Here is a 10,551-nt window from a genome sequence, read left to right on the forward strand (position 1 = left end):
CGGCTTACATCGTATAGTAGTAGTAATATTAGGATTTAAGAGACGAGGAGTACAGGCTCATGGGGCTGGGTGTCTTGACCTTCACCAACCCCGCCCTGCCAGGTGGCTTGACTACGGATGAAATCCGGAAACCAGGATCCATCAACTATATTTCCGGTCTTCACCTTCCAACAATTAATTCTTTATATTCAAACCTTTATCACTTGCAACTTAAACATGGTGGCTTGACCATGGCTTCATTGTTTCTCTATATAAATAATCAAATCAGTTGTTTCAGAGACTCACATCGAGCTAGCTAGCTAGCCTTAGTTAATTTATTAGAAAGCAATTCCTACAGCCTGCTGCATTAGACTTTGTATACGAAAAGCTCAGAAATGGTTATTGGGTTAATCAACAATACCCTCTTGAAGGCTGCTTCTTCCTCAGATTATCCCACCACGAATGCTCTGATACCTCTCAACATCTTCGACAAAGCAGCCTTTGATATTCATGTCCCCATCTTGTATGCCTTCGGAGCACCAATGCCATCCAATGAAGTCCTGAAGGATGGACTGTCCAAAGCCCTTGTCCACTATCCCCACCTCGCCGGTCGGTACGTGACCGACGATCAAGGCAGCACTTGCATCACTCTAAACAACGCCGGTATCCGCGTAATCGAGACTTACGTACCAACAACCCTGGCCGAGCAGCTGCCCTTCACTCCGGCTTCCGACCTGGGCAAGCTCCTCCCACCTTTAGACGGTGTTGAGGAATTACTGCAGATTCAGCTCAATCGTTACGCCTGTGGTGGTGTCGTGATAGGCTTAACTGCACACCACCGTGTTACTGATGGCCAGTCCATTACCTTCTTCACCATCGCATGGGCAAGCTTGGTTCGTGGACTCGACATTAAAACACTTCCTTATCACGACCGAGATGCTGTTTGTGTCCCAAGAAGTCCACCCAAAGTGGAATTCGATCACTCATCCATCGAGTTCCGAAAGAGCAATACGTCGAACAACAGTAATGCCTCCTCCATCGCAAACTTGGTTGTCCATCTCTCGGCTGACTTCATGACCAAGCTCAAGGCTCAGGTCTGCCAAGGGAACCAACGCTTTAGCACATTCGAGTGCCTTCTGTCACATATGTGGAAGAAGATCACACAAGCACGTGGACTTGCACCGGACGAGTACACCCAGGTGAGGGTGGCGGTGAATGGCCGAGCTCGGATGAAGCCACCGGTGCCGATGGAGTACTTCGGCAACTTGGTGCTCTGGGCGTACCCAAGGTTGACGGCCAAGGAGTTGTTGAGCGAGAGCCACGCCCACATCGCTAAGGCAATCCATGAGGCTGTGGCTAAAGTTGACAATGAGTATTTCCGATCATTTATCGACTTTGGAGAGTTATCAAAAGGAAAAGAAGAAGAATTGATGGCCACAGCACCAGAGATTGGAGACTCGTTGTATCCCAACTTGGAGGTGGATAGCTGGTTGAGCTTCCACTTCCATGATCTTGACTTTGGTGGCGGATGGCCTTGTACTTTTCTTCCTCCAGATTTGCCTGTTGAAGGGTTACTGATTTTTGTGCCTTCCTGCAAGGAGAAAGGCGCTGTGGATGTGTTCCTTGCTCTCTTGCATGAACACGTCGAGCTCTTCAAACAGATTTACCACTCTCTGAACTAGAAAAGCTGCACAGGGAAGCTTAAGCTGGGGCCTGAGATTTCTCAAGCTTTCCCGTTCTTTACTTATCGTCGTGCTGTTCTTTTTGACGCAAGTCATAGTTAATTTCTTTGGGTTCTGTAAGAAGATTAGAATTGTATTGGGTTCTTTCATGATTTTTTTTTTTTGTTAATACTTTCATTGTATTAAATATTTATACAAGAAGGAATAACAATCAAACTGACCAAATCGATTATATTGTTTCTAGTTTTGTGGTTTTGTCTGGATTAATAATTGGGTCGGAACCCGTTCTTCTTGTTTCGAGCTGATTATGTAACTAATAATGTATATAAACATTTCTTGGTTATTTTGTAATCTGTGTTATGTTTTATGTCTAAAAGAATAAATTTCATAATCAATATATACGATAATTATGATTAATGCAAGTATTGTAAGACAACTAGACAAGGAATTTTTTTGGAAAAATTAAAAAAAAAAGAATCAAAGTATCCTATATTTTATGGTCTTTTACACCAAATAGGCAATCAATTACAATTAGAATTAGGTGTCCTTTTTTACTTAGATTAGAAGGTTTTTTGAAATATACAAATTTCAGTCTTCTTTCTCTAATACAGTTTGACTTTCTATTTTATTGATAACTTCTATTCTAACTTGGTCCACCCCCCCTACCAATTTCAATCTTCTTTCTCTAATAGAATTAGGTGTCATTTTTTACATCAAATTCCAGTCTTCTTTCTCTAATCTACAAATTTATTACCATGGTTGAACATAGAGCCGAAACCGACCCAACTCGACTTAAACTGTCCAGGTCAATTTTGCTTAACACAGGGTCAGTTTTGATTTCAATTTCAGGTAACTCGATTTGAAACAATAGCATGGAGCACCTTTGTAACTACTCGTCAACAACCTGGTACAAAAGACAACCACAATGCAATACTCGTGAGGCTAGGATGATAGTTTTAGGGGTACCAATGGCTCCAAGTAAGTAAATGGCCTTCATATATTGAATCTTAGAACAGAATATTGGGCCCAACCCAAATGTGAAGGGACCCCACCTTCCCCTTGTGAGAGTCATACGATAATAAACTTGTGAAACCAGGATATGAAGAGAGAGCATAGAGTATATAATATATAGACATGGGTATTTTAGTAAAAAAGGTGTACATTAATTCATAAAAGGGTAAAATACCTATTTTAAAAAAATATCCATTAAATCATTTCCATCATGGTCATTGACGGAAGGGAGGCATTTATCGATTTTTTCAAAAATATATGAGAGGTTTTTGTTAAAATAAAACTATAAGGGAGGTTTTTAAGATTGTCAGAAACTTCATGGGAGGTTTTTTGTATTTTACCCTTTTTTTATTGAGAGAAGTACCAATCAGCCGAGATCAGAATTTTCTAGGCCCAAAGTACAGGGGGAATGCATCCTGCCCGTGAATTGATGCTAAATTCAGAGGGGGGCTGGAATTCAGAATTCTTCATCGTGTGTATCCGTACTTTTCCCTTTTTTATTTGCTCTAGTTTGAAACCTTGAATTTTAAGCATTTTCTTTTGACTGTTTTGTTTTTGTATGTTTGGATGTTTTATTTTATTACGGAAGTTGGGTCAAGTCATTGTTTCAACAACTGCTAGGTTTAGAAAGAGAATCAAACTATTTGATTCGTTCAGACAAATTAACAATATAATTAATGTATACAAGGGAAGAAATTGCTCTGTTAAAGGGTTAAACTGAGTTAGGAAAAATTCATTAATAATTAATTTTATAATATAATTATTAATATTTACATTATCATTATTATATTTATGACATCACAGGTCAAACCATTTGACCTGAATGATTTAACCACTTATCCTAAAACGGATGGCCGCATCCATTCCGTTTCCGAGTCGGGCTTTCAAAAAATGACGATCTAGCATGGTTGTAAATTTTGACCAAAGTGCAAAGATTGCAAGCGGAGAGTTGGAGACCAGTCTTGAATCAACTCAAAGTGTAATATATTTACCCGCCGCAGCCTTCTGTTCAGAATGTTGACGTTGGTCCCCGTTTATATCAGCCCATCTGATAGGACCAGACCCACTAATTGGCCAATAAAATAAACAAAAACAAGCATCATGACGCCTCAATCAGAAAATCTCTGACGAACAATAGAGCATAATCAGATTGATCAGCACTGCTTACATCAAGACTATTACGTATAGTAGTAGTAATATTAGGATTTAGGAGACGACGAGTACAGGCTCATGGAGTCATGGGGCTGGGTGTCTTGACCTTCACCAACCCCGCCCTACCACTACCAGCTGCCTTGACTACCGATGAAATCCGGAAACGAGGATCCATCAACGATATTTCCGGTCTTCACCTTCCAACAATTATATTAATTATTTATATCCAAACCTTTATCACTTACAACTTAAACATGGTTGCTTGACCATGACTTCATTGTTTCTCTATATAAATAATCAAATCAGTTGTTTCAGAGACTCATCTCGAGCTAGCTAGCCTTAGCTAATTTATTAGTAAGCAATTCCCACAGCCAACCGCATTAGATATTGTATACGAAAAGCTCAGAAATGGCCATTGGGTTAATCAACAATACCCTCTTAAAGGCTGCTTCTTCCTCAGATTATCCCACCACGAATGCTCTGATACCTCTCAACATCTTCGACAAAGCAGCCTTTGATATTCATGTCCCCATCTTGTATGCCTTCAGAGCACCAATGCCATCCAATGAAGTCCTGAAGGATGGACTGTCCAAAGCCCTTGTCCACTATCCCCACCTCGCCGGTCGGTACGTGACCGACGACCAAGGCAGCACTTGCATCACTCTAAACAACGCCGGTATCCGCGTAATCGAGACTTACGTACCAACAACCCTGGCCGAGCAGCTTCCCTTCACTCCGGCTTCCGACCTGGGCAAGCTCCTCCCACCTTTAGACGGTGTTGAGGAATTACTGCAGATTCAGCTCAATCGTTACGCCTGTGGTGGTGTCGTGATAGGCTTAACTGCACACCACCGTGTTACTGATGGCCAGTCCATTACCTTCTTCACCATCGCATGGGCAAGCTTGGTTCGTGGACTCGACATTAAAACACTTCCTTATCACGACCGAGATGCTGTTTGTGTCCCAAGAAGTCCACCCAAAGTGGAATTCGATCACTCATCCATCGAGTTCCGAAAGAGCAATACGTCGAACAACAGTAATGCCTCCTCCATCGCAAACTTGGTTGTCCATCTCTCGGCTGACTTCATGACCAAGCTCAAGGCTCAGGTCTGCCAAGGGAACCAACGCTTTAGCACATTCGAGTGCCTTCTGTCACATATGTGGAAGAAGATCACACAAGCACGTGGACTTGCACCGGACGAGTACACCCAGGTGAGGGTGGCGGTGAATGGCCGAGCTCGGATGAAGCCACCGGTGCCGATGGAGTACTTCGGCAACTTGGTGCTCTGGGCGTACCCAAGGTTGACGGCCAAGGAGTTGTTGAGCGAGAGCCACGCCCACATCGCTAAGGCAATCCATGAGGCTGTGGCTAAAGTTGACAATGAGTATTTCCGATCATTTATCGACTTTGGAGAGTTATCAAAAGGAAAAGAAGAAGAATTGATGGCCACAGCACCAGAGATTGGAGACTCGTTGTATCCCAACTTGGAGGTGGATAGCTGGTTGAGCTTCCACTTCCATGATCTTGACTTTGGTGGCGGATGGCCTTGTACTTTTCTTCCTCCAGATTTGCCTGTTGAAGGGTTACTGATTTTTGTGCCTTCCTGCAAGGAGAAAGGCGCTGTGGATGTGTTCCTTGCTCTCTTGCATGAACACGTCGAGCTCTTCAAACAGATTTACCACTCTCTGAACTAGAAAAGCTGCACAGGGAAGCTTAAGCTGGGGCCTGAGATTTCTCAAGCTTTCCCGTTCTTTACTTATCGTCGTGCTGTTCTTTTTGACGCAAGTCATAGTTAATTTCTTTGGGTTCTCTGTAAGAAGATTAGAATTGTATTGGGTTCTTTCATTGTATTAATTATATTTATACAAGAAGGAATAATAATTAAAATTTATTTTTATTAACTAAGAAAACTACTCTTTGACAAAAATTAAGTGATAAGAGTTAGAATCAGTCGTCGTCCATCTCAGGCTACGCTGGATTGTTAGGCGTGACGAAGAACTACTCTTTCATGGATTTGATTGTTGCTGAGGTTAGAACGTACAAAGGAGCTACAGAACAAGAACAACTATATAACTATTAACGCAACTCTCATTTCCACACGTGCACTACCTACAGAACCAGTCCACATATTATTTGGCACTATTTATGCTCTAAAACCCCAAAAGCACAAGCCCCAAGTCAGTACTTCTCATGATGACGGCTCTGAACTGGGATCTGCACAAGCCCCATGTGTAAGAAGCAGATCCGGTCTGGACGGCTTTTGGCTTAGCGAGGCCGGTCCTTCCTGCGAGGGTATTTGGCTTTATGAATTGCCCCCTACAGGGAGAATGTCTGCTGGAAACACAGAAACTACAAATTAGCATACAAAAAGTGAGGGCGTTAAGAGGTGCGCCCTACAAAGAATGTCCTGCTGAAAACTTAGAAATTAAGCAAAAAATTAGCTGTACTTTAATAAAAAGAAAAAATGTTAGTTTTTCAAACCAATTAGTGACTTCTCTCCAAAAAAGCAGTGACTTCTGCTTTTATGATGTGGTCCGGCCCATCCAATCAGCCAATAAGCAACAGTTGTTGAAAACCTGATAATGCCCAAAATATGGCTTTCAGCTGAAGTTTCTTTCAGTGGCTTCTTGAATCAAAGCTTCAGCTCTCACAAACGAGCAATTAGACCTTGGAGTTTTTTTTTTTTTTTCCTTTCCATAAGATTAAACTTTGAGCTTTAGATTTCAAAGTGTTTTGATTTCAGATTAATTAATGTTTATAGAAGTCTTATCAGACGCTCAAAACACTTTTTGGGCACAATATTGTTTTCCACGACCAAGCATAAAAGCAAGAGTTTATCAAAAAGGAGCCTAAATTACGGGTGCAACTCGAGTTGGTCCAAATTACAAATTACATTGCTTTATGGCATTCGGGCTGGGCCCATTCAATTTTTGATAAAAGATGAATTTGGGTTCGGTTCATTCAAATTTTGACAAAAGATCAACCTGAATCTGGCCAAGACGCCTTGCTCACAAAATATGTATATGTGTTTGCCTCGACCTACAATGAGATGTTGGGTCTACACCCACATTTAGATGTCCTCGAGCTTTCTGTGGACCCAAGCTTAAGGCTGATGGTTCTTTGGAAAGATTTGAAGCGAAGTTGATTGCTTAGGGGTTTATTCAAAATCCTGGTATAGATTTTACTAAAACTTTTAGTCCGGTAAAAGAGTCACAATACATGTTTAAGTCTTTTTGAAAAATTGAGAGTACATTAAGTCAATTTAAGAAAATTCAAGGCATGTTTAAGTCTTTTAGCCAATTGATGGTATGCGATCTGGATATTCCTAGCTAGAAGATAATCTGAACGCCAATCACGTGGTGAGCTGGACCAAGTTGCAAGATAATAGATCAGAGAACCCGGGGTGGCTAACCTGGCGAGGTCGCTCCGGGTTTAAGTCAATACTAAATTATGGATGCGAGCTGAATGCTTGAATGCTAGAGTGCTAGTGAGCAAATAATCGCTCGTACCTTGGCCTTGGGGTTCGATATCCTTATATAGTGGAGTAGTTGTGGATCTTACGGAAAAACTCCGAGATCTCCAAGCTGCGTAGATAAGAACTGTTTTGTTTTTGAAGGAGAGCAATGTGTCAGTTGATAAGATTTATCGCTTTCATCCGATTCGGGTGGAGTGAGGATGAGTCTTGACCAGATCCCGAGAAATTCGAGGTCCATTGGGGAGGCTTCTGGAATCGATTACGTGTCATTTCGGTTCTTGGGCTCCGAACTCGATTAGGCACCGAGGTGGCGTTACGCCGAGGTGACGATATGCCGAGCTCCACATACCGCTGAATAGGCTCCCATTGCTGAGTTGTCATCCTACAGACAGATTGTGTCCACATGACTTTTATTTACTAGATCGTACCTGATGTAACTGTTTTTTGTCACGTACCAATTTTTTGTGATGTATAAATTTTTTGGCTAAGTACCTCGTTATTTGACCGGGTGGTGACGTGCCTTGGTGATGAGCTACTTGGTGGTGAACTCCCTGGTGGAGAACTACCTGGTGGCGAGCTCCCTGGTGGAGAGCTACTTGGTGACAAACTGCTTGGTGGCGAACTCCCTGGTGGAGAACTGCCTGGTGGCACTCCCTGGTGGCGAACTGCCTGGTGGTGAACTCCCTGGTGGCGATCTGTTTGGGGGCGAACTGCCTGGGGGAGAACTGCCTGGTGGACTCGTCATTTGACCTGTTCCTAGGCGGCCTGCAACTCAGAGGATGGTGGAGCTCCCTAGTGCAGCGCAACCCGACTGCCCTCTGCATGAGGTGATTTCCTCTCCTTTGTAGGCGGTGGAAGCTGAGGGACCTGCGAGAACCGAATCAGGGGACCCAGGGGTATTTTCCCAGCGGGGACTCTCCGATGCCTTAGTTAGCATTCTGATTACAGAGAGCTTGGAGAGAAATGAGAGAACTAGAGAGCAGGGGTTACCATCCTTTTTTCCCTCTCCCTCCCCTTTGGGGGGTGAGGTCTTTATATACCAGAGTCCTCACGGGTTAGGTGGGTGAAAAGCCTCCAAACGGTAAGACTCGTCACATCCCGTCAGAACTGGGGTACGGTGCTGAACTCCTCGAAGTCGTCAGGCTGGCGCTTGTGTCAAGCGGCCAGGTCGGCGCCTGGGCCAGGTTGTCAGGGCGGCACCTATGTCAGTCGGCGGGTCAGTGTCTGGGCCAGGTTGTCAGGTCGGCGCCTGTGTCAGCCGGCGGGTCGGTGTCTGGGCCAGGTTGTCAGGTCGGCACCTATGTCAGTCAGCATGTCAGTGTCTGGGCCAGGTTGTCAGGTAGGAGATCTTCTGTCGATACTTGGGGATGAACTGCTTAGTGGCGAGCTGCCTATGCAATGCCGAGTTATCTAAGTTGCTAGGCTAAGGGTGAGCTGCCTGTGGCGAGCTGCCTATGGTGAGATGCCTGTGGCTAGCTGCATGTGGCGAGGTGCCTGTGGTGAGTTGCCTATGGCAAGCTGTCTGTGGCGAGCTCGAGCTGCTTAGTGGCGAGCTGCCTATGGCGAGCTGTCTGTGGCAAGCTGCTTATGGCGAGTTGCCTATGGCGAGCTGCCTATGGCGAGCTGCTTATGGTGAGTTGCCTATGGCGAGCTGCCTGTGGCAAGTTGCCTATGGCAAGCTGCTTATGGCGAGCTGCCTATGGCAAGTTGCCTATGGCGAGCTGCTTATGGCGAGCTGCCTAGGGCGAGCTGCCTGTGGCAAGCTGCTTATGGCGAGCTGCCTATGGTGAGTTGTCTAATTGTCAAGAGGCTACACTTAGTTGGCATGAAGTGCCAGGTGTCACAATTTCACTGGAGAGCCAAATCTGCCCTCATCAATTGCCCCCCCACTCCCGAGCTGAGAGTAACTCAGCGAAGGGAGTAGATTTCTTTTGGCTCGTAAGTCGACGTGCTAGTAAGTGCCGATCCAATTCTTTAGACTTCGGGAGCTGCCTGTATGTGGCGAGCTGCCAGTAAGGCGAGGGGGTCTCCGCCAGTTCAGTTGTGTATCCCTTAGGCTCTAGGGCGATTTATAGTTCACTTTTGCTGATTTTGCTCCTGCTGAGGAGGTGACTGGATATTTAGCAATAGTGTGGCCCGTAGGCTTTGGGAGTGACTTGTAGTTTACTCTTCTTTGACTTTTGCCCGTGCTGGAGAGGCAACTGGGTCTTAAGTAGTAATGTGGCCCGTAGGCTTTGGGAGTGACTCGTAGTCTACTCTTTTTTTACTTTGCCCGTGTTGGAGAGGCGACCGGGTCTTAAGTAGTAATGTGGCCCGTAGGCTTTGCCTGTGAGGTGTCGAGCTATGATTGTGCTGCATCAGCTTCGTAATGTCAGTCACCCACTCCTACAAGAAGCTACTAGGAGCTCAACCTTCGGGGGCAGCACTACTAACTTTAGGTCACCAGCTCACACGAGAGCTTTGGAAGAATCGACCGGTAAGGACGCCTATGTAGTCTGTTGGCCGCCAACTCCCGTGGAAGCCATGAAGAGCTCATCTTTGTAGGGGGGACCTTGCAGAGAGGACTGATGAGGCATTATCTTAATTGAAAGTAAGGTTGGTAGAGCTACTTAGTCTGTTAGCTCCCTGCATAGTCTTTGAGTTCATAAAAAATGTAAACTATAAAGCGATAGCTTCAATTTCTAAAAAGTGAGGACTTAGCTTTGGTAAGATGAGAACTTAGCTTTTGTAGGATGAGAACTTAGCTTTTTGTAGCGTGTTCCCACAGATGGCGCCAATTGATGTAACCGTTTCTGGTCACGTACCAATTTTTTGTGATGTATAAATTTTTTTGGCTAAGTACCTCGTTATTTGACCCGGTGGTGATGTGCCTTGGTGATGAGCTACTTGGTGGCGAACTCCCTGGTGGAGAGCTACTTGGTGAGGAACTGCTTGGTGGCGAACTCCCTGGTGGAGAACTGCCTGGTGGCAATCCCTGGTGGCGAACTGCCTGGGGGAGAACTGCCTGGTGGACTCGTCATTTGACCTGCTCCTACACGGTCTGCAACTCAGTGGATGGTGGAGCTCCCTGGTGCAGCGCAACCCAACTGCCCTCTGCCTAAGGTGATTTCCTCTCCTTTGTAGGCGGCGGAAGCTGAGGGACCTGCGAGAACCGAATCAGAGGACCCGGGGGTATTTTCCCGGTGGGGACTCTCCGATGCCTAAGTTAGCATTCTGATTACAGAGAACTTGGAGAGAAATGAGAGAACTAG

The 10,551-nt window shown here is 44.9% G+C and overlaps 2 pseudogenes across 2 annotated transcripts; both read left to right on the forward strand.

Moving 5' to 3' along the window:
* Positions 1 to 265: 265 nt before the first annotated feature.
* Positions 266 to 1,886, forward strand: LOC148790259 (tryptamine hydroxycinnamoyltransferase 2 pseudogene; annotated as a pseudogene). The gene has a single exon (XR_016078743.1). The product of XR_016078743.1 is annotated as a tryptamine hydroxycinnamoyltransferase 2 pseudogene (transcript).
* A 2,252-nt stretch (positions 1,887 to 4,138) lies between these two features.
* Positions 4,139 to 5,723, forward strand: LOC148790260 (tryptamine hydroxycinnamoyltransferase 2 pseudogene; annotated as a pseudogene). The gene has a single exon (XR_016078791.1). The product of XR_016078791.1 is annotated as a tryptamine hydroxycinnamoyltransferase 2 pseudogene (transcript).
* The last annotated feature ends 4,828 nt before the right edge of the window (positions 5,724 to 10,551 follow it).

This window comes from Nelumbo nucifera, chromosome 7 (genome assembly GCF_055504915.1).
Source record: "Nelumbo nucifera cultivar China Antique chromosome 7, China Antique-T2T, whole genome shotgun sequence".
NCBI lineage: Eukaryota > Viridiplantae > Streptophyta > Magnoliopsida > Proteales > Nelumbonaceae > Nelumbo > Nelumbo nucifera.